The following is a 27,853-nucleotide window of genomic DNA, read 5'->3' on the forward strand; positions in this document are numbered from 1 at the left end:
TGATATACAGGAGGGGTGGAGTAAGCAGGGGTCAGATTTGATGTTCTAATGGTCCCATCTGGCCCTAACTGAAAGTAGGAATAAGAGATCCTCCAGAATAGGGCTTTATTCCGGAGGATCGGGCCAGTCTAGACGCTTTTTTCTGGCTTTTCCCCAAGCCGGAAAAAAAGCGGCGGACATGTTTATTTAAATCCCGTGGGGGATATTTAAATCCCCCGCGGATTTCCCTATTCCCACTTTCAAAATTAGCATGCCCCTTCCAAAGAAGGGGCCAGTGTAGACGTAGCCACAAAGTGTCTGGCCAGGATCAGGACACCAGCTTGGGACAGGTGGGTGTGACGGTGACATCACAAAAGCCTGCTGCAGGACCTCAGCCTATTGGGGGAAAGTGGTAGGGAAGTGGTGACCTCACAGAGAGACCCTGACATCAGCCAGGCAGGACAGAGCACAAGGCAGGGGCAACATCAGAGACTTCCATGGCTCTGCAGCAGCAAGACTCCTTCTCAAGGTCTCTCTCTGGGGACCAAGAGAGAATTAAACTAATCTACATGAGCATGAGGAGGAACTTCATTGGAGTTTTCTCCATCCCTACTATTGATTTGTAGCCCCTGTTTAGAAGGTAAGAGCCTCAGAGTATTGGGACCTGTCTGATCCACCTGGTACCAGTTGAATTCTAAGCGTAGAAATCACTCAGTTAAGATGAGTTCATTTTCTACCAAAGACTCTGTCCTAGAAAGATGGGAAGGGGGCGGGGGAAGGACGTTGTTGTCACTGTAGCTTGGATGACAGCTGTCACCCTTACAAAGAGGTGGGGCAGGAATTGCTCTGAGACTGATCCTCTCCAGAGGTGACCTGGGCCACTCTTCAAATCCTCTGCTGAGACTCCTCTGGGCCCCTTAAATCTCTGCTGGAGTCCTGGGTGGCAAGCTCCAGGAGGTACTGAAGGGCTGGCAGAGGAAGGCTAGTCCCTAGCCCCTCCCCTTCCACCTAAGACTCCGCCCCTTCCAGGAACATGGAGCCGCTTCTCCCACACACACACCTTGCCTAAGGGCCTGGCAAGTCTTGCTCTCAGAGGCTATGTCTACACTACAAGGTTTTTGCCAAAAAACGTGTGTTTTTGCACAAAAACCAACAGAGAGTCCACACCTCAAGCACATTTTTGCACACAAAAAATACAGTAAATCGACAGGACAGAGGGCTTTTGCTGGTAGAGTTATTCCTCTCCCCATGAGAAATAGCTCCTTTTTTGCACTACAGCTCTTGTGCAAAAAGACAAGTGTGGACACTCTGCAGGGGTTTCTTGCACAAAAAGAGCCTATCAGAAAAAGCACAAGCGCTCTGATGGCCATTCAGTTAATGGTCATCAGAGCTTTCTTGCGCAAGAATATCCATGCAGTGTGGACACTCCCCTATGCAAAAGCACATCACTTTTGCGATGCACTTTTGAAGTGTGGACACGCTTTTGTGCAAGAAGTTTTTGCGGAAGATCCCTTCTGCAAAAAGCTTCTTGCACAAAAATCCTGCAGCCAGAAATATAAACAGCTGGGTGCTACAGCAACAAAAAGCCCATACCCAAATTTCCCCAAGGGTGAAGAATGGAGAAGAAGCTGCATGTGACACATGCTGAATCCCCCAAGCTGCCCCTGTCCACATGGTAAAAGAGATCTTTCCAACCACCTGTGATATTTTCTACCCTCCCTTTGAAATCAATGTGGCTGAGGCTAGCTCAGCTGCTCCTATGGCAGCTTGGTTTTAACAGATAATGTTAACACATCCATTGCACTGATGTCATATGGCAAGCTATATGGGCATTAAAAGATTCTCTAGCTGTGAAGTTGGTCTGTTAGTTCCCTGTCAGGAAGGAGAGGAAACATTTCCTTTTTTAATGCTGTCAGACTATCTTTAAAGACCATTTCTTGGCTGCAGAAGGGAGCGGGGAAGAGAGAGAAGTCCCTCTTTTATGTGCTATACATTGGGGAGGCCGGCTCTATGCGTAGGATGATCAAAGAAACCCTGTTCTGATGGAATAACCTAGGGGACTTAGGACCCTGAGGACAGAGAGATTGTGGCAGCAAGATTGCCTGCAAGCAATTAGCTTCTGCCAGAGTTGTGGGATTTTCTTCTCCCTTTGAAATCAGTGTGTCTGGGGTTGGCTCCACCGCATTTATAGTAACTAAGTTTAAAAAGAGAATAACAACAACAAGCCTAGTGCATTGACATCATCTGCCAGACTACATATGAAATAAAGCACATTCATTCTCTAGCTGTGAAATTATTTAGGTCCTTCTATACCAGGAAGGAGAAAAAGCATTTTTTTAAATGGTGTCAGAGTACCAGAGTGGCTGGGGCAGGAGCCGCTGCTGCCACAAGACACAGTGATTAAAACAAGATGATTTTTATCCAGAGCCAGCTCTGAAACAAATTGTTTAAAAGAGAAGTTTATTTAGAACTCAGGAGTACTTGGAGTTCTTTCCCATTTATTCCACACGTAGAGCCCAAGCCTGGAGCTTTTGGAATTCCAGAAGTGTTTCAAAGTGCCTAACCACTGTGTTGAACTATCCCACCCATAGGCCCCACACTTCTGGGGACTCTCTGGTGGCTTCCCCAATTCCCCTATGGATGGGAGGGGACCTGGAGGATTACAGGGGCCTGACATAGCAGCAGCAGGGGGTCGCCCCAGAGCAAAGTAGGCTGCAGGGCTGCTCCAGCTCCTGCTGCCCACATGGCCATGTTGCTCAGAAGAGGGGGCAATGGGGTAGAGCGGGGGTGAAATAGCAGCTAAAAGGGGCCTGCAGTGGGGAGTGCCCCGGGCTTCACCTGAGGCCCTGGCGGGGGAGGAGGGGTTGCCCCAGTCCCGTGTCCCCCTCAAGACAACCCTGTTGACCACAGACCAGATTATTCAATGAGAGGATTTAAGATGCCTACTGCCCAGACTATCCCTCCTTTCCTTTCCACCTGATCCAAACCTAGCACAACTGATACAGAGAAGGAGGGAGGCTTTGTTTAGATCTGCATAGTCAACACCAGAAGAAAACATGCCTCTTTCCTGCATGTATTTGCCTCTGCATATTCCCACTGTATGGAATTACAAAGCAGGAGCAATTCCCCAGGCACAGGATGGAGGAGTACATTTTTTTAACAAAGAGATGGAAGGATTCTCTTCAGTGATCATTGAGAAGTGAGCCCCGAGTCTGTCCCCACTGTTTAGAGACTAGATAAAGATATGAATTGAGCTCCAGGGGGAGGCCGGACAAATCTGTTACCATGTAGTCACAGTGTCCAGGAAAGTTATCAAGGCAGCTGCAGTTCAAGGGGAATGAGCTCTAAAATCCTGCCCTAGTGATTCTCTCGACTGCTTATCATAGGCTTAATTTCAGCCAATGGATCTACTACAACTGACACTTGTTGAGGAACTGGCCCTCTGCTGTGTCTTGTTCCTTAGTTATTCTCCTGGGCTGTGTCTACATTGGCACCCTTTTCCGGAAAAGGGATGCGAATGAGACACTTCAGAATTGCAAATGTCCCAGGGATTTCAATTTTCCCTGCGGCATTTGCATGAACATGGCTGCCGCTTTTTTCCGGCTTGGGGCTTTGCCGGAGAAAAGCGCCAGTCTAGACAGTAGGAATAAGGGATCTTCTGGAAAAGGGTTTATTTTCCGCAAGATCCCGTCTAGACTAGATTTAACCCCGATTTAAATCCCCCGCGGCATTTGCAATTCCGAAGTGTCTCATTAGCATCCCTTTTCCGGAAAAGGGTGCCAACGTAGACACAGCCCTGGAGTAAGATGCTGGCTTCTAGTCACCTCAGCTCCACATGCTTTCATGAGCTTTTATACTTCCAGGAACATCCTGCTTTGCAGTGGTATATTCTCATGACATCCACTCTGTGGTTTATGTGGCCTCATCTTTGCATGCAGGCCAACATTAATTCTCTTCGGCTAGAAGATGACATCAAGCCACAGATACAAGTGTAACCTGCGTGGCTCCCTTTTGTTTCACAAATATGATGTGCAAACATCCTTCATGCTGGATATTAGAGTTCCCCTTCTTTGCTGGAAGGCACATGCCATTTTCCACTGGCTTGCTATTGTCCCAATAGAGCAAAGGGTAATAGTAAACAACTTCAACTGCGCATCTCTCAAGCTTATCACATTTTAGTGGTACATGCCCAAATTAAGCTTAATTCTGTAGGTCCTCTATCAAATGCCACCCATTATGTATGTCAGAACCCATACTCTCCATTTGGAAACAAATTACACTACTGCACACCCACTCTTCAAATCGCTACATCCATTGTAGGTAGCCTGGTTTGTTTGCAAAGAAAATACAATGCATCTAGAAAGACTGATAATTGTATAGGTCTTATTATGTCATTAAAAACAATGGGCCAGAACCAGCTCTGTTTGCTGATGACTAACTCACATTGAAATAAAAAACCTTTTGGGGATCTGGGACATACTCTTTAAATAAAAAGCATTAAATCCAAGTTGTCTGTGCCTCAACTAGAACAACATGCATGAGAAATATTGGCTATACTAGATGTATTTAGTGTTTCTTTTTAAACTAAAAGGACCCATTTGAGAGCAGGGACAACGCAAGGAGAATTTGGAAAACTGAATGAAATGGTCAGCAAGTAGGAAGATAGAGTGAATGCTTTGGAGTGCAGGCACATGACATACACCTTTGAAGGAACATCCTCCATCATTCTCGTCCTCAACCACACCTTTTCATTGTGGGCAATAACAAAAGAAAATAACTCAATCTCATCTTATTCCAAATTAAGGCATAAGGGGGGGTTGTTCAGAAATCACATCTAACAGCAAGTGGTGGCTGTGATAAGCCCAATGCTGGGATTCAAATGTATTCTACAGTTTGACATTGGATTTAGAAATGTTATCAACCCCCTCCCTTTGCAATTCTTCCTGGCAACAGTGATGTCCAAAATAAACCAGGCAGGAGATGGCAAAGCTGAATTCCACAGGGTTGTGCAGTGCCCGGTGTGTCCTTGACAACTGCTTTTAAGAAGCATCAGCTTCCTTGCCTGGCTAATGCAGTGCATGATTCTCAGAGGCTCACTGTGGATGAAAATTTGAGGCCTAATTGTCTTGGTACTCACACTGGTGTAAATCAGGAATAAGCCCCAGTGAAGCTATGAGGGTATGTCTACACTACCCCGCTAGTTCGAACTAGCGGGGTAATGTATGCATACCGCACTTGCTAATGAAGCCCGGGATTTGAATTTCCCGGGCTTCATTAGCATAAGCGGGGAGCCGCCATTTTTAAATCCCCGCTGCTTCGAACCCCGTGTAGCGCGGCTACACGGGGCTCGAACTAGGTAGTTCGGACTAGGGTCCTATTCCGAACTACCGTTACTCCTCGTGAAACGAGGAGTACCGGTAGTTCGGAATAGGCACCCTAGTCCGAACTACCTAGTTCGAGCCCCGTGTAGCCGCGCTACACGGGGTTCGAAGCAGCGGGGATTTAAAAATGGCGGCTCCCCGCTTATGCTAATGAAGCCCGGGAAATTCAAATCCCGGGCTTCATTAGCAAGTGCGGTATGCATACATTACCCTCCTAGTTCGAACTAGGAGGGTAGTGTAGACATACCCTTAGAGTTATACTGGTGTAAGATCAGTATGTGTAAGAGGAGAATCAGGCAAATGGTGACCTCTCCTGTCTACTCCCCAGGTTTCACTGAGAAATGAACCTCTGTTAAAATTCTGCAAATGAACAACCCTTTCATTGCCACCGCCAATGAGGAAAGTTTAGATCCAGATCCAGGACCACTGATGCAGAGGTAGGGAAGGGGGCAACTGCCCTAGGTCCCAGTGATTGAAAAAGGGTCCAGGGCTCCCAGCCACCAGCCAGAGCCCTAGGTCCTTTCAGTTGCCACTGGAGCACTGCGGGGTACGTTCCAGGCAGCTCAGATGGCTGCTGAGGGAACCATGGCACAGTGTGCTCCTTGAGGCACTGAGGGATGGCTGCTCCAGCTCCTCCCTTTCCACCCAAGGTCCCGCCCCTTCCAGGAGTGCAGAGCTGCCCCTCCCCCACCTTGCTCCAGGGCCTGGCAAATCTGTTGCCTCCTCTGTCCAGATCCAAACTTTCGATTTCGGTCCAATCTCTAATTCCCCTCTCAGAACAAAATCCAAGTTGTGCCTGAGGGCATAATTCTAAGTACGCTGTTTTGGACGTTAGTGTTGAAAGTACCCTAAGTAGTCTGCATTTCCCATGGCCATTAGGGTATTCTGGAGAATCCACCCCTTCTCAGAGACCTGGGTATCATAACATAAACCAGGGGTTCCCAACCTTTTCCGGTCCCCGTGCCCCCTTGGCTTTTAATAAACCTTCCCGTACCCCCTATTCAATATGAAAGGAAATAAATTCTAGACTCTAGAATCCACAACTTTTTTCACTAACACTACTACTTTGAGAATATTTCAATTAGGACAATCTAGTTATTTACCAAATATTCTCCATACCCCCTTTACAAGCTTCTCGTACCCCCTGAGGGGTTGTGTACCCCAAGGTGGGACCCCCTGGTCTAAACTTTATTAAAGAAACTACATTTCCAGCAGATGGGGAAGAAAGCTTTTCAAGCGTGAATCAATCCAGACCTATCAGAATACTTGCCTTCATAGCTTGGTTCTGAAACTTAATGATGCCATTGTAAACATCAACATTATTAACTGTATCTATCATGGGCCAATGGAAATATCTTGATAATGTGTCACTCCCACAAACCCAGAGTACTTCTTGCACCTTACCAGCTACCAAAAACCTCAATTAATTCTTAACACGGCTACCAGCTTCTCTCATTGCAGCTTCTCAATGCAGTTATGTGGTTTCAGTACAAAATTCTGCAGTGAATTGAAATGAAAAGTGAAACATTTTGGGGGCATCCTAAAATAACCGTAATTTAAACAAGACAAGAAATACTGTACTGATTACATTCTTTTTCATATTTAATTCAACAAAAACCACCCTAGTTTTAAAGGCTATGAAGTGACTGCACATTCTCCCATCTGCTGCAGAGTATCACCAGAATCCAGGTGCCTTGCCATAGAATGTAGGTCAAGCTCATTATGGTGTATACAGGACCTTGATTATTATTTACTTGTTACAGCAGTCTCATAGGTGTGCCTGGCACATTCTAGGCATAATGAGACAACCTGCCTTCTCTGAAGAGCTAACTTAGACTCAATAGAAAAGAGTAGAGAATGAAGGAAGGTTTCTATAGTAAATAATCGTGTGATTTGTCTTTTGTACAGCCTTGTAGGGGTGTGGAGGTTATGTCTGTGCTTATTTGTTTTAAATCTTATTTGTTTTAATATATTTTTACTGAGACTATTTTGTCTTTCACCAAACTTTATAATTCATCTCAAAACACATAATCAAAGAATCCCTTGAGTAGAGGAAAGGTAGATCTGCATCCGCTCTGCATCCACCAGGCTCTACTCATCATCCAATCTGTAATCCATGATCCGGATTTTACTTGTATCTGCACAGCACACCAGGAGTATGTCTAGACTACATGCTTCTTCCGGCAGAGGCATGTAAATTAGACATACTGACATAGTCAATGAAGCGGGGATTTAAATATCCCCCGCTTCATTCAAATAAAAATGGCCACCGCACTGTGCCGGCTCAACTGATCGTTGGCACACGGCAGTCAAGATGCGAATCAGTCAGCAAGGAAAGCCTTTGCCTCATGAAATGAGGTTTACAGGGTCAGTCGGCAAAGGTATTCCATGCCGACCGATCTGCATCTTGACTGCCGCATTGTGCCAATGATCAGCTGAGCCGGCACAGCTCAGCGGCCATTTTTATTTGAAAGAAGCGGGGGATATTTAAACCCCGCTTCATTGATTATGTCGGTATGTCTAATTTACATGCCTCTGCCGGCAGAGGCATGTAGTCTAGACATACCCCAGGAGAGGGAGGAGGGAGCAGTGTTGTAAAGAGAAGAGGCAGGCAGCATGAAAGCAGAGACTGGGGGTAAGGGAGAGCAGGGACCTGGACCCAGAGCTCTGCAGGTCACTGCTCACTGACTCTCAGCCCTACCTGCAGAAAGAGCTAGGGAGATCTTGCTGCATCCTTTCCCTGCTGGCAGTGCTAGGGCCTGCCCTAGTGCCGCCCCCTCAGTCGGCAGCTAAGCAGGGAGGGGGAATCCCTGCATGGATATCCACTCTACTATTCACTCCACTATCCGTGGCTATAAAGCAGATCTCCGCCAATATGCAGGGCTCTATCCCTACGATATCAGCACCCAGAAAAACAGCCACTGGCTCCGGTTGAACCCTGGCACAACACCTTTAAGTGATGCTTTTGGGAAAGGAAAAGAAGGAGGTGCTCACTTCCTCTGTCAAAGGTATCTGCCCTCCACCTTCTTGTCATCACTTAGGACAATGTCCTGAGATCTTCCTGAATGCATCATCTCTAATCTCCAGGTAGCTGCAGTTTTAAGAAGTGATTCCTTCCATCTCCAGCTTAACAGGAAACTGCACAACTTCCTGTCACATGGGGATATGGTCACAGTGTAACAGGGTTTCATCACCTCCAGCCTGTACCACTGTGACTCATTTCATCTGGAGCTGAAAGTGAAGACAACACAGAAATTCAGCCTGGTGCAGAACACAGCATCTGGAAAAATATGAAGAGCGCATTACATGAGTACTCCATACCCTCCCTTGGCTTCCAGTTCACTTCAGGTGGCAACTCAAAGAGCTGGTCTTCATCTTTAAGGACTTGCTACATCTGAGTTAGCCTCTGAATTCATGACTCATTCAGACACTTCTGTTGGCTGATCCCTCAAAAAGAAGAAATAAAGCATTCCCAATCAAAGTTCCCTGAGGAGAGCAGCAAAATACACACACCCTGGATTTCAGAAAAGCAGACTTTGACTCCCTCAGAGAACTGATGGGGAGGATTTCCTGGGATGCTAACATGAAGGGGAAAGGAGTCCAGGAGAACTGGCAATATTTTAAATAAGCCTTATTGAAGGCAAAGGAACAAACCATCCCCATGCACAGTAAGAAAAGCAAATATGGTAGGCGACCAGATTGGCTTACTGGGGAAATCCTTGGTGAGCTTAAACACAAAAAGGAAGCTTACACAAAGTGGAAACTTGGGCAGATGACTAGGAAGGAGTATAAACATACTGCTTGAGAATGTGGGGGAGTAAGCAGGAAGGCAAAAGCACAATTTGGAATTGCAGCTAGCAAGGTATGTGAAGGGTAACAAGAAAGGTTTCTACAAGCATGTTAGCAATAAGAGGGTGATCAGAGAGGGTGTGGGGCCCTTACTGGATGAGGGAGGTAACCTAGTGACAGATGCGGGAAAAGCTGAAGTACTCAATGCTTTTTTTGCCTCTGTCTTCACAGAGGAGGTCAGCTCCCAGACTACTGCACTAAGCAACACAGTTTGGGAAGGAGGTGGGCAGCCCTCAATGGAGAAAGAACAGGTTAAGAAGTATTTAGAAAAGTTAGACACACAAATCCAGGAGGCCGAATCTAATGCATCCAAGGATACTAAGGGAGTTGGAGAGGGAGTTGTCATTACAAAGCCATTGGCCATTATCTCTGAAAATTCGTGGAGATTGGGAGAGGTCCTGTATGATTAGAAAAAGGCAAATGTAGTGCCCATCTTTAAAAAAGGAAAGAAGGACAATCCAGGGAACTATAGACCAGTCAGCCTCATCTCAGTCCCCAGAAAAATCATGGAGGGGATCCTCAAGGAATCAATTTTGAAGCACTTCAAAGAGGGGAAAGTGATGAGGAAGAGTCAACATGGATTCACTAAGGGCAATCTGATTAACTTCTATGATGAGGTAACTGGCTCTTTGGACATGGGGAAGTCAGTGGGTATGATATACCTTGACTTTAGCAAAGCTTTTGATACAGTCTCCCACAATATTCTTGCCAGCAAGTTAAGGAAGTATGGATTGGATAAATGGACTGTAAGGTGGATAGAAAGCTGGCTAGATTGTCGGGCCCAATGAGTAGTGATCAATGGCTCTATGTCTGGTTGGTGGTTGGTTTCAAGCAGTGCCCCAAGGATCAGTTCTAGAGTTGGTTTTGTTCAACATCTTTATTAATGACCTGGGTGAGGGGATGGATTGCACCCTCAGCAAATTCACAGATGATACTAAGCTAGGGGGAGAGGTAGATATGTTGGAGGGTAGGGATAGGGTCCAGAGTGACCTAGACAAATTGGAGGATTGTGCTAAAAGAAATCTGATGAGGTTCAACAAGGACAAGGGGAGAGTCCTGCACATGAGACAGAAAAATCCCAAGCATTGTTACAGGCTGGGGACTGACTGGCTAAGTAGCAGTTCAGCAGAAAGGGATCTGGGGATTACAGTGGATAAGAAGCTGGATATGAGTCAACAGTGTGCCCTTGTAGCCAAGGCTAATGGCATATTAGGGTGCATTAGGAGGAGCATTTCCAGCAGATCTAAAGAAGTGATTCTTCTCCTTTATTCGGAACTGGTGAGGCCACATCTGGAGTACTGCATCCAGTTCTGCCCCTCCCCCCACTATAGAAAGGATGTGGATGCATTGGAGTGGGTCCAGTGGAGGACAACCAAAATTTTTAGGGGGCTGGAGCATATAACCTACAAGGAAAGGCGGTGGGATTTGGGCTTATTTAGTCTGCAGAAGAGACGAGTGAGGGGAGATTTGATAGTAGCCTTCGACTTCCTGAAGAGAAGTTTCAAGGAGGATGGAGAGAGGCTGTTCTTAGTAGTGAGGATGGCCAAACAAGGAGCAACAGTCTCAATTTACAGTGGAAGAGGTCTAGGTTGGATATTAGGAAAAGTTATTTCACTAGGAGAGTGGTGATGCACTGGAATGGGTTACCTAGGGAAGTGGTGGAATCTTGATCCCTAGACGTTTTTAAGTCCCGGCTTCACAAAGCCCTGGCTGGGATGATTTAGTTGGGGTTAGTTCTGCTTTGGGCAGGGGGCTAGACTCGATGACCTCCTGAGGTCTCTTCCAGCTCTAGGATTCTATGATTCTATTGCCTTTAGACCTACCTAAAGGAAGACAAAGGGGTGTGCTTGCAAGCCGGCCCATTTTTAGAACGTGTGCCTCATGACTCACCCTTCTGTAAGGAAGGGAAGTGCCACAGGAAGAATAGCTCAAAAACACAGTAGGCAATGCTGATGAATGTGAGGCAGACAGGCAGCAGTGTCTGTCCGCTGTGGAAATCACTTTATAGATGTCACTAATGCTAATGTCAGAGAGGCCAGAGAAATACCTAAGGCAGCGATTTTCAAACTATGGGTCACAACCTAGTACTAGGTCACAGAACGTCAGCCAATGAGCCACCTAGCTATAGGATGACCAACAGGGATAATAAAGCAGGCTTCCTGCCTTTCATGGCACCATGGACTATGCTATGTCCTGGAAGCATCCAGGAGCAGGTCCGGGTCCTAGGCAGGTGAGCCACGGGGCTCTGCATGCTGCCCCCATCCCCAAGCATCAACTCTGCACCCCCATTGGCTGGACACCATACAATGGAAGCTGGGGAGCGGTGGCTGTGATTGAGAGCATTGCACAGAGACACTTGCATACCTCTGCCTAGGAGCCAGAACTGCTGCTGGTTGTCTCCAGGGTGCAGCACAGTCCATGATGCCAGGACAATCAGGAGCCTGCTGTAGCCCCTGCACTGTGGCACTGACCGTGAGCCACTGGAGATAACCCCGCCCCCTAATCCGCTACCCCAGCCCTGAGCCCCCCACACCTAGAGCCCCCTCCTGCAGCTCAAACCCCTCATCCCTGACTCCTCCCTCCCCCCCGAACTTGCATGCTAGTCAAAAGATAGATATTTATGTCAGGTCATGGACATCAACAATTTTCTTCAAGTGGGTCACAAGAAAAAAAGTTTGAAAACCACTGCCCTAAGGCAAACAGGAAGAAACTAGTAGCTCCCAGAGCTTGATGAAAAGCGTGATTTGTAAGGAAGATTTGTAAGGAGATATGAGTGTGATTAGCACACAGGAAGAGGGTGTTAATAAAAGGAGCTCTAAGTAGCATTTATGAAGAATCACATTTTGCCTGTGGCAATGAGTGAAATAGGATCAGGATCTATCTCAAAATACTGAAAACTGGATAATAAATCCAGAAACGTGACATCTGCCTCACACCGATCAACTCCTCATCCATCTACTCCTTGATCCTGTCGCTGATGAGACCAGAGTGTGACACTTAATAGAATCAAAACAACTGTTTTGACAAAATCTGGCTTTTGCTTATGTTTACATTGGAATTTTGTCAAAAATAATTTTCTCAAAAGTTTCCATTTTTACGACCCAGTTTCCATCTTGTATTATTGCTTTTTTCTTGCATTTATCATTTATTGCTTTTGTTTTGGGATGGCAGAGATCTGTCACCAGTTTTGATTAGTTGATGTAGTCCTAACATGGTAGGACTGCACGCGGTGTACCAGCTTTGAAATGTACAAGAGTGCCCCCCGCTGACCTCCGGATCCATGTGGCGCTGCTGCTTTGAAATGCTGTGCAAACCCGGGATCAGCTCAGGACTCCCCAGCTGATCTCAAGCTCCGCGCAGCATTTCCACGGAACCTGGGATCAGCTGGGGAGTCCCCAGCTGACTCCGGGTTCCGCAAAAATACCTCATGGATCCCGGGGTCAGCTAGGGCGGCCCCAGCTGACCCCGGGCTCCATGTGGCACTGCTGCTTTGAAACACTGCCGCGGCGTTTCAAAGGAACAGTGCCGCACAGAGCCTGGGATCAGTTGTTCGGCACTGCCCCTTTGAAATCCTGTTCCCTCCATCGATAGAGGTAGCAAAGTGCGGGGGAAGCAACTAGTCATCTCAACTATCCGATAAGCATTTGCTTATTGGATAGTCGACTAGTCAAAAAGTCCTTAACATCTTTACATTGTACCTGACCCCTGCAGAGAGGTTAGCACTGCGTATGTAATACTGGCAGGCAGAACCAAAACCTGGGGACATCTGGAGCTTAGTGTAGGAGCATCTACAGCAGTGGTTCCCAAACTTTTCGGCATCACGCCCCCTTTTTTATTTTTGAGAAGCCCTCACGCCCCCCTCCCCCATATCAGCAAAACTTGTTGAGCAAAAAAAAAAGGAACTGACCAGGGCCAAAAAAAAAAAATAGCAGCAAAACTTGCGAGGGGGTATTGACTTTGGGGTGGGGCGGGGTCGCCTTGCGCCCCCCCCTGGAATTTCTTCATGCCACGCCCCCAGTTTGGGAACCCATGTTCTTCAGCTTGAGCTAAAAGGCAGCTGATTCTCAGCTAAGGCTGTACAGCAGACACATTCTTTCTCTTTGTCAGTGGTCTAAGAGCCACTGCATGGGACAGTGGACCACACCCAGTAGGTTTTTGGGTTACATGTGCACACTCCAGCAAGCTGCAGAAAGCTTTCTGGATCATAGACAGTCAAACTATAGGCTAATCACTTCACCTTTCTGTGTCCCCATTTCCCATTGTGCAATAGGGATCAGTGAAATCACTTAGCACTCTGGAATGCTGCAGCTTTAATTCAGTAATATTTGTGAACTGCTCAGGTATCATCTCCTGAATGGTGCTCTAGAAATTCCTAGGAATATTATATATCACTTTTAGCTGCTCTCCTACTCTGAAACTTTCCCTGCAGAATTCACTGATTCAACCATTTCAAATACTAAATTATCTTGACTTGGCGAATTGGAATCAGCTTTTCACAATGTTCTGAGAAGCAAAACTGTGCTCTGTCAGTACAAGGAAATACAGAGCAGCATTACTGACTCAATCTGTATGCTGAATGAGTCAGCCACAGTTTATGCACCTGCTGTGACTTACAAATCTGAATGCACTTGGAGATGGTGGTTTTGCAAACAGATGGATTTTGTAAACCCTGTTAACATTTCTATGTGTAAGAGCTTCACAAGAGAAAACGATCATGTCCATGTAAGTATCGGATCCACTTACCCTTACAAATTTTTAAATTGTGCTTCATTTTACTCAGGCTGAAGATATAAATAGCATCATCTTAGACTAGGAACCTTGGTTGCATTTATGAGAATGGTGACGCTCAAGAAATTTAAACTGAAATGAGTTGATTTCTGCATCTAGCTATAAGATGTTAGGATGAGTGGTGTGTGCTTCTAATGATTCCTCATTTCTAAAGGATTCTGTTTGATCATAATCTAACAAAATAACCAGCTCTGAGAAACCACAGAGTCTGTATGTGTAAACTGCTTGCTGTGCATTCTCTCAAGCACAGGGCTTTTGTTTTCAAAAAGTTACTGGAATGTGTTGTTTCCACAATGTTTAAACAGCTTAAGGAGAGAAAAAAATTGCATAATGTGTATTCTACATGAGCTTCTCTTGGGCATGCATAGAACTCCTTTTGATTTGTGTGTACAAAGAGTCTCCTACTGGTGCACAGGACAGGGGCATGGAAATAAACAAGGAAGCAGAACTTGATTTGTTTAAAGGAGGCAGCGGGGAAGGGCAAGCAGCTACTATTGGGGGAAAACAAAACCTGAATAGATACATGAAAAAATTCAGAGGTGGCAGAAGTAACGTGTGTGTCAGCAATTTACATATTGCTGCAATACTTCTATTTATCATCACCGGCAGAGTTATCAACACAGGGATAATAGCAGAGTACCGATGCAACAAAACACACGTACCTCTGGTACTCAATATCCACATGGGATGCGCTCATGATCTTAAAGCAACACAGGGTTACACTTCAAGGAAAGAAGAGTATTCTGGTGATCTGTGTACAGGACTTGCAGCATGGAACCCTTGCCCTCTAATTCTAGCTCTGCAGATGACTGCTTCTGTGGCATCAGGCAAGATGCTTAAACTGTTTGAGCTAGATTATGTCTGGCTGCGGCTTGGAAGAGTAGGGTTGGGAGTTTGTAAGGAAACTTACCATCTTGTACCCCCATAAAGGGATTAGCCACAACTGCAGTCCTTCCTCTCATATTCAGATCAGGCTAATGATGGGTGGTACTAATTATCCCAAAATGAAAGAGATTGTGGCCTGGCAGCACAGATCTGATTGGCTGCAGAGGAGATTAGCAGAGGCTGCACTCCCCCCGGCATTCTATGGAGCTACGGGAAACACCATCCCTACTGGGAAGTAGAAGGGTGAATGGCAGAAACGAGTCCTTACGTCCCTTCCTGTAAGATGGGAGTGAGAGTTACATACTTCCCACCATGGGAGAATTAGATATTTAATGTTTGAAAAATACATATTGAACAGCCTAGCTATTATTATTAAAAGTGCATTATGTGAGCTGTTAAAATAGTATTACTACTAATGGGATTTACCTGGTAGATCCCCCTTGTGTTCTCTTTGAAAAAGAAATGATCAACTTTTTGGCTTAAGGTCCCAAAGATAAATGTGTTCACTCTTGTATTACTAATTTCACAGTTTGTAACTGTATAGTACTAGTAAAGCAAGTTGAACAAAAGTCTAGCAGTAGCAAACACAATTTTAACTTGAGTAATTGTTTTTATGACCCGCCGCCCCACAACTAGTAAGACAAGTGTTTTGTTGCCAGACCAGTCCTCTAAAGGGTATTAATTTTTCAATCAGTATTAAATAGCTGGAGTTCATTTCTTCTTCCTCCCAATTATTAAAAGCATGTTATTCTGCTAAGATTGTATTGATAATTTCTGAATATATATGCAAGTGAGATTGGAAAAAGAGCATCCCCTATTCAGGCATTCATTTATACCCCACCCCTCAGGCAAAATGGACCTGTCAAAAACCTGTCACACAGAAACTTTCCTACTGAAGGGGTGCATAGAATGGGGGACCCCAGTAACAAAAGAAAGGGGCAGGTCCAGAACTGGTGTTGATTTTCCTAGGAGATACAGGGATATGAGACCAGAAACATCTCACAGGTAAGCTGGGGCTTGAGCCCTGCAGCTCAGACTCTGGGAAAGCAGCGTATGGCACCATGTGTAATTGCTAAATACACAAGGCAAACTGCTTACTGGGTCCTACACTAAACTTCCACTCTCATAGCCCAAGGTTCTTCTCATGGATATAGCCTAAGTAGATGGGTTTTCAGCATGGGACCTCTGCAGGTGTTGGGATGAAAGAAATTCTCCCTCCCACCACCCCAGCCCAGGTGTGGAAGGCATGGAACACTACACGATGAGGCCACTAAAGATGTGCTTTGGCCAGTAGATGCATGGAGTTGAGGATCCACTCTCCCCTCCTCTCCATGGTTCAGCAAAGCCCCCTGTTCTCTTTCCACGGTATCTCACAGAGTGCTACTGCAGAACAATGCTTCATGGTGTACAGAGGGGTCCAAGCCCTTCTGCATAGTTTCACTGCAGAACCAAATCTGTTTCGAAGCCTCGGCATCATTTCCCAGGCATGGAAACTTTGTCCCTTCACTGCCATTCATTGTAAGGTTCTGGTGCTGCAGATGTAACCCACACGCCTACTAGGTTTGATTCTCTGCTCCATGTAGTAGCACTTACAGAGAAAAAGAATGAGTGGGCTCTACAGCCTTAGCTGAGAGGCAGCTGGCTTTTAGCTCAAGCTATAGAGGCTCATGCACTAAGCTCTGCAAGTCTCAGGTTCGGTTCCTATGCGTATGTCTAAACTACATACTTCTGCCCACAGAGGCATGCAAATTAGACTTCACGACATAGTCAATGAAGCGGGGATGTAAATATCCCCCGCTTCATTAAAATAAAAATGGCTGCCACACTGTGCCGGCTCAGCTGATCGTTGGCACAGCGCGGCAGTCAAGATGTGGATCGGTCGACAGGGAACGCCTTTGTCGACCGCTCCTGTAAACCTCGTTTGACGAGGCATAAGAGAGCGGTCGACAAAGGCGTTCCCTGTCGACCAATCTGCGTCTTGACCACCGCACTGTGCCGACGATCAGCTGAGCCGGCACAGCATGGTGGCCATTTTTATTTTAATGAAGTGGGGGATATTTAAATCCCCGCTTCATTGACTATGTTGGGTAGTCTAATTTACATGCCTCTGTGGGGCAGAAGCATGTAGTCTAGCCATACCCTACAAGTGGAGATTTTGAAATGTGCCCAAGGGCATTAAATGTCTGGCTCTCATGGAATTTCAGATTTGGCACCTAACTCCTTTAATCAACTTTGTAGTTCTCAGGCTGTAATCATATTGGCTTCTCTCATAGCACATGTATCACCCACAATGCTGAGATTCCAATGCATGGTATGAATTAACCTGTACACGCTAACATACTTCACCGTTAGCCCATAGCAACAGATGTGTCCCAATGCACTAGACAGGCAGGCTTTGTGGCAGGACCGTTGCAGAGGGTGTCCTCTTTCTTTATGATTCTTGTTCTATGGATAAAAAAAATTACAAATGTGCACAGTTATTCACCTGGCACTCGACAGGATCAAATGACTTGCGATACATCGACAGTCAGCCTCCATCTGTTACTAATTATCTCAATTACTGTTACTGTAAACAGAACCCAATCAATTAATACACTGTCACTCTTTTCTTTTTTCTTGTATACCACCTCTATTGCGCTACGTTTAATATGTCTACCATGAAAGCAGTGCTGAGCTGACCCTGTGGTTTTAGGCACATGATCTCACTTGGGATGCCAGTAGTCTAAGAACCAGGAGTGGACCTGGCACTTTGGTTTTGTAAACCATGGGGCTACGTCTACACTGCAGGCTTCTTGTGCAAGAAGCTTTTTGCGGAAAAGATCTTACACAAAAACGTCTTGTGCAAGAGTGGGTCCAGATTGCATGGATGCTCTCTCAAAAGAAAGCTCTGATGGCCATTCTGTGAATAGCAACCAGAGTACCTGTGCTTTTTTTTCAATTGGCTCTTTTTGCGCAAAAATGCTACTTATGGCTTGTCGCCCTGAGACTTCTGCTTATTGTGCAAAGATGCATATTTTACTGTTAACTGCTTCACCTGCACACACCTTCTTAGCTTACGTCATCCACCTTTTAACATCTTGTCATTATCCTGATTGCAATGTTATTGGTGCTGGGCCTGTTTTTTTCACTGTTTTGCGCAAGAGTTCTTGTGCAAAAGGTCTTGTGCAAGAGCGTGTCCACACTGCCATGTGCTTTTGTGCAAGGGATGTGCTTTTACGCAAGAGCGTCCATGGCAATGTGGACGCTCTCTTGGGCAAGAAAGTTCTAATGGCCATTTTAGCCATAGGGGTTTCTTGCGCAAGAATCCCCTGTTGCCCATCCACACTACCTTCTTGCACAAGAGGACTTATTCCTTGTGGGGAGAGGAATAACTCTTGCGCAAGAAGCCTTCTGTTCCGACTCCTTACTGTAAATTTACTTGCGCAAGAACGCACGTGCAGTGTAGACCCTCCACAAGTTTTTGCACAAGACTGGCTATTCTTGCACAAAAAGCCTGCCGTGTAGACATAGCCTGTATGTCTGAATGGTATTTAGCAAATTGTGGCCATGATCTCGCATTGAGGGCCCAGTACGTTACTATTATGATCGTTAAGAACGACAGTAACACATGGTGGAGGAAGGAATTGGGTGGACTCCAGACAACAGGAAGTCAATTTTATAAACATCAGAGTAATATTTCTGATCATTTATCTCCTACAGCCACTGTTCTTCCATTTAGATGCACTGCAAGGGATGCCAGTGCATGGGATTTAGAATCAATTGGTGACAGTTTACATTGTTGAATCATCTTTATGTAAAGTATGTAGATTCTTTCTTAGGCTGATTGCTTATTAAGAGCCTGATGCAACCCTTCCATTAATGAGTACTTACACACAGTAGTCACCTTTAAATTAATGGGCTTATATGCGTGATTAAAGTGTGTACCTAAAAGAGTAATGTGTGTACCATAATTACCTAAGTGACATACTTACAAAATTTTAGTTGTCATAGATACCGTATATTAAAATTAAATGAGCAAATATTGATTCCTATTTTGTGCATGTAAAAAAAAAGTCTTAATGGCCTCAACCCAGCAAAACACTTACACACATGCTTAACTTTAAGCATATGAGCAGTGCCAATGTCTTGCTTAAAATCAAATACATGATTAAGCACTTTTCAGTATCAGGGCCTACATGTGCAAATAAGCAGTTACATATGCAGATGTAAGCTTTGTGTGCGCTGTTATTGGCTTATGCACTTGCACACATATTTTGCATTCACAAATGATAGCCCTCACTCATATTTTTTTTAATGTGGGCCTTATAAGCCAAATTTTGTTTTCTGCTGCTCAGAAGCAATTTCCACTTCCTTTTATGGGAATTTCACCCTTGTAACTGAGAGCAGAATTTGACCCTCAGGGTATGTCTACCCTGTAATTGAACACTCCGGGCTGGCCTGTGTCAACTGACTCAGGTTCAAGGAGCTCAAGCTGCAGAGCTTTTTAATTGCAGTTATAGACATTCAGGCTTAGACTGGAGCCTGGATGCTGGAACCCCTCAAGAAGGGAGGGTCCCAGGGCCTGGACTCTAGCCCATGGCCAAATGTCTATACTATAGCTAAAGAGCCTCACAGCCCAAGCCTAAGACAACTGACAAAGGCAACCAGCGATGTTTAATTGCAATGTACAAATAACCTTCGAGTCTAATTTAAACTGACTAATGCAAGGGAAATTGGAAGTTAAGTCTGATGACTTACTGCATGCATGACAGCAGGGTTTAAATAAACAGTGCTTTAGTGCCGGCAAAAGCTATCTGTTTGGAAATTTGAGCAGGCTCTTTCTGCCATCTGTGTTTTGTTTCTGAATCCAGTGCTATCATAACAATTAAGCTCCTTGGTTTTTCAACCACACCATGTGGTAGCTAGTTTCTATCCAGAACTCCTTTTTCTGAGAGGTTAAGTATGTAATAATATTAGTTCAGGGCTTTTTCTAAAGTCATATAGAGCAGGACACTTTCAGAGCAATGTATATACTATAGATTCCATTGTAGTAAATGTGTACAAAAGAGTGAAGATCCTCAGCTGTACCATACTACAAAATAGCGGCTTTGGTTCAGAAAAAACATCCTTTTCAGACCATTTATGCATTGAAGTATATGAAGATTATGGGACTGTATTGCATGCTTAAATGTAAGCACCTGGTCAGTGGAGTATGTTGAATATACCCTTGAATAAATCCTCCCCTAACTGATGTGATTGTCCGAACTGTAAGCTCCTTTGCAGATGATGTTGTGAAGGCCAAGACTTTAGCAGAGTTCAAAACAGAGCTAGATAGATTCATGGAGGTCAGGTCCATCAATGGCTATTAGCCAGGACGGGCAGGAATGGTGTCACTAGCCTCTGTTTGTCAGAAGCTGAGAATGGGTGATATGAGAGGGACGACTTGATTATCTGTTCTGTTCATTCCCCCTGGGGCATCTGGCATTGGCCACTGTTGGAAAATGGGATAAAGGGCTAGCTGGACATTTGGTCTGACCCACTATGGCCGTTCTTATATTCTTATGCTCCACACCTATTGGCCTTCTCTTTGCCCTTAGGCTACGACAACACTGTAGCCTTCTTGCAGAGAAGATTATGCAAATTAAGCTCGGCGTGGAATATCACCGTGCTTCATCTGCATAATTAATGAGCAGCTGTTTTTGCGCAAGAGTCTTTTGCGCAAAAAAGAGTCATGTAGATGGCTCCTTTTTGTGCAAAAAACCCTCTTCCGCAAAAACTGTTCTTCCTCACCGGGCCCTTGGGGTATGAATACATTAACATATTCTCTGTGGAGCTCAGGAACTACAGCAAAATAGGGCGGGGGGGAGGGTCACATTAGCGCTGAAAGAACCTCAAAGCAAACTGTATGTAATTCAATGCATTGATTACATCTGACAACCTCCCACTAGAGATGTAATCAACTAGTCCAGTAGTTTACTACCCAATGATGAGGCTTTTTTCACTCAGCTGCCCCCAAACCTTGTAGGTGCCTAAACTAAGTACCTACATTTCCCCAGGCACCTCTGTTTCTGCCTCTGAGCATGCACAATGCAGCTCCACGTCAGATATCTGGATGCATGCACCCTAGAGCAAGGCACAAACTTGGGGAAGAGAAAGTGTTCCTGCACCTAACTTGCCTGTAGGCCTCATCTGGTCTGTGTGCTTAGACCTCCCCTGCTGCCTACACTTATCGGGTAGTCGAGACGACTACTCAACTATTCGCTCTCCCCCTCCCCCCGCCCCGATTGAGGCAGCAAGAGGAGGGGAAGCAGAAGCCAGTGCTGGGGGCACCCCACTGTCTCCGTGGTGCCACCTGCAACCCCCTTCTTCCCCCCCACCCCACCCCAGTGCTGCTGCTTCTATCAGAAGCAACAGTGCAAGGCACAGTCTCTACCCAGAAAAGCCATTGTTCAATTTCAGATCCTTTACAATAGTGTGATCTCAGGGAATCACCAACCTTACCTCTGTCATCAACTGAAAATTTAAAGGCAATTTTTATATTTTCTCTTTTTTCCCCGTAAAATACCATTTCTCTTCAATAAGGACTAAGGAGACATATTTCTTCCCCTACATTGAGCAGACTGGAGAAAAAAGTCCCTAGCTGATACTGTTGTTGTCCCAAACTATTCTGTTGTGTGGGCTGCACTGTTAAACAGCTACTGCATTGCTATGGTGGATGCAATAATCCCTTCAGAAGTGAGTGTAGTAAGTAATGGAGGATGCAGTAATCCCTTTAGAAGTTGAGTGTAAAGCTTATTTTGGAAGCCTATAAAATAAAAGGCCCTAAACAGAATTAATATATAGAATTGAAGTCTCATTTGATCCAGTTCTGCGTAGCTCCATCGACTTCAATGGAACAGTGCCAGTTTACATCAGCTGGGAATTTGACTCACAGCCTTTATTAATTATTCAAGCAACAAGACTACAGTCAGTGTGTAGTATGGAGAAATCCATCTGGTCAAAGTAGAAGGTGTTTGCATGTCTCGACTCAGGGAATGAGTCACATGATTTAAATGCTATTGGTTAGTGTGAACAACTCTGTGTGGCCTTTTAGTCTTGGTTCTAAGAGACATGCTGTGCTCCGGAGGGACTGTGTAAGGGAGTGAACAAAGACATACCCACGGAGTAGAAATGATTGTCCCTGTTAGTGACGATGACAGTTATGCTGCTGCTGTTTAACATAGGCTGCAGCTTTGTGTGGAACCTTGCATATAGATTATAGAGGGATTTGTTAGAATCCCTGCCAGATGAGTGTTTATTCACAGAAACTGTATTTGGTTGGGTTGAAAGGCTCTAGCTGGCATTTGTCTCTGGGCAGCGGGGAAGAGAGTTAGTATAAACTGCTTTCCTGTCAGACAAATTGTCCCCAGTCTTTGCTTTACCATTTTGAGGGGAGGCTTAGATTTCTTTTGTTCGAATGTCAAAAGTTGTTAAATCATTTCCTCTTCTACAGCCATATCCACATCCACCCTATGCTGCTCATTAGAAGAAGACAGGAGTTTTCTGGCAGGGAAGGATCAGTACTCACAGAAGAAACTGACAATGACCACATCAGTGAGCATACAGGTTCCCTTCAGATGCAAACATGCCTTTCTGTTGACTGTGTAGGGGGTGATTGGGCCCCTATGGTCAAAGTCGCTTATTCAACTTCATCCCTGCTCTGTGTTTCGTGGAGTTGAAGAGCTTGTTTTGATTAATACTTTCTGGCTTTGGTCAGCTCTGATGTGAAAACAGTCAAATTGAAGTAGATTAGTACCAAACCCAAGTAAAAATCTTCCCCTGGTTTGCTCGTGGCCAGTTACTGAACCAGAAGCACAATTTCCCTAAGGGAGGAGAGAGAGAACAAGGTAGAGGCAGAGATGTCTGCGATGCAGTCACAGTGGAGTAGAGGGATGCTTGCATACTCATGGATATGGGACTTGGTCTTACAAAGTTCTGAGCACATTCAAGAGGTTCTGTTGAGTCAACAGGAATGGGGGGTGTTCAGGAACCTTTGGGAGTGCCTCAACCCCTGATTGGTTCAGGCCCAGAGAGAACGGCACCCAAATAAACAGTGAAAGCTACAAAGCTGCCCTGCTTAGCAATGTGCAGTGACCTAGCAGTTGTTTAGAGAGACTACTCCTGATTTGCCTGGCACATCATTCTGCTGATGGGGGATGAGTTAGTGCTATTTATGGGAAAAAAAAAACACATGCTAACCTTCAGAAAGCAAAAACCAAAAATGATTTAACCTTGGCTTGTTAGCAAGCTTGTGTGGTGCTAGGGGCACCATTTGATCCCTGGCTCCCTAATCGAGAGGTACCAGTTAATACCCTCAATTATCAAAGTTATTGAAACTTGAGAAGCCCACCCCAACGCACCGAAAATGAACAAGTTTTGCGCTTACTGTTCCTCCTGGTCCCCTCAACACTCATTGTAAATGAAGCAGCTGGGCTCTTTGGAGCTTTCTCTTTTGAAATGTTTTCTTACATTAGTGCTGGGCATGTCTGGCCCTGTTTCAGGTTTCCATAATAGCCCTGCTGCTAACTGTAATGACCCTGATTAAATCTATTTAGAGGCCACTGATACCAAACTGTGAGGGGCTGCAAGTGCTTTAGAGGAGAGTATTAAAATTCAAAATGATCCAGAGAAATGGTCTGAAGTAATGAGATGAAGTTGAATAAGGACAAATGCAAAATACTTCACCAAGGAAGGGACAATCAGCTGCACACATACAAAACAGGAAATCACTGCATAGGAAGGAGTGCTGCAGAAAGGAATTTGGGAGTCATAGTGGATCACAAGCTAAATACAAGTCAACAGTGTAACACTCTTGCAGATAAAGCAAACATCATTCTGGGCTGTGTTCAAAGGAGTGTTGCAAGCAAGACAAAAGAAGTAATTTTTCTTTTGTGCTACACACTGATTAGGCCTTAGTTATAATACTGTGTCCAATTCCAGGTGCCACATGTCAGGAAAGATGTGAACAAATTGGAGGAGGGTCAGAGAAGAGCAACAAAAATGATTAAAGGTCTAGACCAGTGTTTCTGAAAGTGTTCCGTGGAATCACTCTCAGAAACACATTAACTGGCTGCCCCAGATTGTTTATTTACCGGCACCATGGCCACGGAGCCTCACGGTTCTCATTGGCTCTATTTCATCCTTTGCAGCCACTACTCCTAGGGAAGAACCCTGGTCCACTACTCCTAGGGAAGAATCAATCCCAGGACATCCAGGTGTTTCCATCACTGGACTTTTGCCAGGGCCTCCCCGCCAGCAAAGTCTGTCAACAGATGGGATGCACTGAATTAGCACATCCCTGGCCATCTAGCACTGCCCATGTTTCAAAGTCTGCAGCCTGACTTTCCATTGCCTGCAGCCCTGTGTAGTATTTCTGGACTGAACCCAGACCATACGGTACCCATTACACTGAACTACCCCCAAAAGAAAGTATGATATTCTGTAGGAGCTTTATTTCCAAATTTTAGGAAAATGTGAATCTGATCTCTGTGCCTCAGGTCCATCTCTAGGTTTGTTATAATTTAAGATATTCTAGCTAAGTTTCTATATACTTCACCAATTCCCTGACAAACTAGATGAACACCTTGGTAGTCCAGGCCTAATTTGAACCAATTGTACTGCAATATGCAAGTAAACTGCTGGAAGAAACGTCAACAGCCCATTTGGCAATACAGTACTGCAGTTTCAAAGCCCAGCAAAAAAGCATCTGTGGAAGAGTTTTCCATTAGAAAAAGCAGTTCCATTGAAATCAAAATGTTTCACAAAATCATGTTGATTTTGCCAAAGTTTTGTTTCAGAGAAACAAGGTGGGAAAGTTCCAACAATGTCAACATGTTATATTATTTTCAGGATTAAACATTTCAATTTTTTCTTTTGAGACTATGTTTTGTTTCTAATTTTTTATAATTTATTATTTATATAATTTATAATATATATATTATAATTTTATAATTTATATAATTTATACTACATATTGTAGTACAAAATAAAAAAGTAAAAATGGAAACAATAAATATCTGAATTTTCTTTGGCTGAGTGTTTAGAAATGGGGTGGGAGGTGGGTGTGTTCTAACCAAGACACATTTTGAAATCCTCAATGGAATAGAATTTCTCCCTTCTCCATTTCTAATCCCAAGATTCCACTAACATGTCCATATAAAGAGGGATGCTTCCTTGTTTGAGTTTTTGATATATAAAACTTTTGATTAACATCCTGTTTGTAAAAGGAATCGATTGTGTCATCCTCTGCTTTACTGATACATACACAAGTGTACTTAATCCTGCCTCACTGCTTGGGAGGATGGATTAGCTGGCCTTTTAAGATCCTTTCCAACCCTACATTTCTATGATTCTATACCAGGCAGAAATTTCCTGGCACATAAGTAGCTTAAGTTCTTCTGTGACAATTTTCACCTTAGTATTCCTGACCCTATACACAGAGGCTACGTCTACACTGGCCCCTCTTCCGGAAGGGGCATGTAAATTTCACGAGTCGTCGTAGGGAAATCCGCGGGGGATTTAAATATCCCCCGCGGCATTTAAATAAAAATGTCCGCCGCTTTTTTCCGGCTTTTAAAAAAGCCGGAAAAGAGCGTCTAGACTGGCCCCGATCCTCCGGAAAAAGTGCCCTTTGAAGTAGGAATAAGACCCTCCGGAAAAGGGAGTGGATATATGGAGTGGACTGTGGAATGGAAACTAAGGGTTAGCTCTTTAGCTGACTCAAATCAGTGTTGTTTCATTGAAGTCGCCCAGACATGACCCTGGCTTTACTCAGACACCTCTCTTAACTCTGACTTGTATGCTTGTACTGCAAACTAGGAAAGATAAATATCCCGAACAGCCTGCTGCTTACCTCCTAGTACATGTGAGCTATATTTTTTCCAAGACCTGTTTCAAAGCACATTGAAGTCAATGGAAAGACTACCATTACTTTTGGTGAGTTTTGGAACAGGCCTTTAAACCGTGATTCAGCAAAGCATTTATGCGTGCATTTAACTTAAGAACATGCTTAAAGCTGCATTGACCTGAATGGGATTTATGAGTGGGGGCTTTGCCAAATGGCATATGCCTAAGGGCTTTGCTCTATCACACCATGAGGCTATGTCTTCACTGCCAGTTCTTCCGGCAGAAAATATACTAATAGGGGACTCATTAGCATAAGTCATTATCTCATTAGCATATTTTCTGCCATTTCTTTTTGAGCAAGGGATTTTTGCGCAAAAAGAAGCAGTGTGGATGGGGGTTTTTTGCACAAAAATCCTGTTTTGCGCAAGATCCTTATGCCTCTCTCGGAGAGTCCCACTGAGGCTCTGCACAACAAGTACTAAGAAACAGTGCAGGGGTTGATGCCGGGTCCCAGCAAGAGCTGGGATTGAGCCAGCCTGCCCACACACTGGCTCAGAAATTTACTTGCAGAAGGAGGGGGGGTAGTGTTGTGTATAGTCAATAACGTTAACCAATAAGCACCCGCTTATTGGTTAATCATTTAGTCGAGTACACTGTTACATCCCTAAATTGAAAATGGATTTTCTGTAAGCGACGCTGCCAATAATAATCTTTCCCCTGGTTATTGTCTTGGTGCATCCCAGTCTATCACACAGAAGAGCTGTAATTCTGTTTCCAGATACTGTAGTTAACCTGCCACAGTCTCCCATAGTAAAATCCTGAAGAACTGAATAGGAAATTATAACCCAAACTAGCAGACTTTCTTGGCATTGCCCAGGTCCTTCAGGGCATGGGGCTGGCAGTGTGGGGCATGCAGGACTTAGGGCAGAGCTTCGGGGATGTGGGGAGGGAGCAAGAAACTTTGGGCTGTGGGCTGTGGGGTGGAAGAATGATGGTTGGGGGGGGTCCCATCCAGCCTTTTTTGTCCCCTCAGCCCTCTAGGCTATCAGGGGCATTTTCTGTCCTTCCCCCCATCCCTCCTCCAGCCACCAGGGGCCTTTTTTCTCCTCCCACCTCTGGCATTGTAGCCAAGGGCCGGAAGGGGGGAAACGGTTTGGGGCAGGGGAGCTACTTATTCATTATTCCAGTAGGCAAGGTGTCAGAGACCCACCGTGCTGGCTATTCCCTTGGTGGTACGGATGCTCCCAGTGGACACTGTGCAGGATAGCTCTTCCCTGTGGGTTCACTTCCCCCAGTGCCAGTCTCATATTGTGTCTCTCCAAACAGCAGCCCCTCCCTTTGCATGTTACGGAAAATAATCCTTTTCCCAGGGCTTCCAGTTGTCCTGGCACACCAGACTCTGACCTTGGTTTAAGTTAGAAGAGGAAGCTACATAGCAAATTTGGTGACCTGAGCTCTTACCATTTAGGAGGAGATCTTGAACAAATGGATTTGCAGACAGACACCCAGACAGCCTCACTATAAAATATAGAGAGAGATTAGACCTGAAGAAGAGCTCTGTGCAGATTGAAAGTTTGTCTTGTACACCAACTTGTCCAAAAAGGATATTACCTCACCTATCTTGTCTCTCCAATAACCTTTCTAAAGATTTTTTTAACTATCCTATATTTATAATAGAGAATTATGTCCCAGTACAGAATTCTGTAGAATGGAAAGGAACTCTATTACATTCAATAGGTCTTCTCCACAGTTTCTATACCCCACCCCCATTTGGGCTGGTTGATAATAATACTGTAAAATAAAAATCAGATTCAAAAGGAGTGTTTATATTCATGTTTGATCACAGCGGTGCATGGGAACCATCGCACTTTTGGAATGGCTATTTCTAGACTAGCTCAAAATGCAACACTTCTGACTCAGTGCCTAAGGGTGTCCTAACTAATCTTTCTCTTGCAATTATTAGTTTGAGTAGATAAAAATATTTAAATATCTTCATGCTATATGCAGCAGGCTTATTGAGAGAGAGACAAAGAAGATACTTGGGCTGCACTGAATTCATTTTCACAATTCACTTGATTCTGATGTTCTGTGATATCACCAGAACCACT

The 27,853-nt window shown here is 44.8% G+C and overlaps 1 protein-coding gene and 1 long non-coding RNA gene across 3 annotated transcripts in view; one reads left to right on the forward strand and one right to left on the reverse strand.

Annotated features, from left to right (window-relative positions):
• Positions 1-512: 512 nt before the first annotated feature.
• ASAP1 (ArfGAP with SH3 domain, ankyrin repeat and PH domain 1) overlaps positions 513-27,853 on the forward strand; it is a 306,096-nt gene continuing 278,755 nt past the window's right edge. The window contains exons 1-2 of one of the 2 annotated variants that reach the window (XM_075920136.1): positions 513-619; positions 5,689-5,797. The gene's annotated coding sequence lies outside the window, so the exon portion shown is untranslated. Of the gene's footprint in view, positions 620-5,688; positions 5,798-13,912; positions 13,932-27,853 lie in introns of those variants that run through there. The other variant, XM_075920137.1, reaches the window with a different exon arrangement.
• LOC102461723 (uncharacterized) overlaps positions 7,960-27,853 on the reverse strand; it is an 83,649-nt gene continuing 63,755 nt past the window's right edge. Inside the window, exons 3-4 of the long non-coding RNA XR_012901214.1 lie at positions 17,224-17,327; positions 7,960-8,591 (exon numbers count right to left, since the gene is read on the reverse strand). This is a non-coding gene — a long non-coding RNA (uncharacterized LOC102461723). The remainder of the gene's footprint in view (positions 8,592-17,223; positions 17,328-27,853) is intronic.

Source organism: Pelodiscus sinensis, chromosome 2, assembly GCF_049634645.1.
Source record: "Pelodiscus sinensis isolate JC-2024 chromosome 2, ASM4963464v1, whole genome shotgun sequence".
Lineage (NCBI taxonomy): Eukaryota > Metazoa > Chordata > Testudines > Trionychidae > Pelodiscus > Pelodiscus sinensis.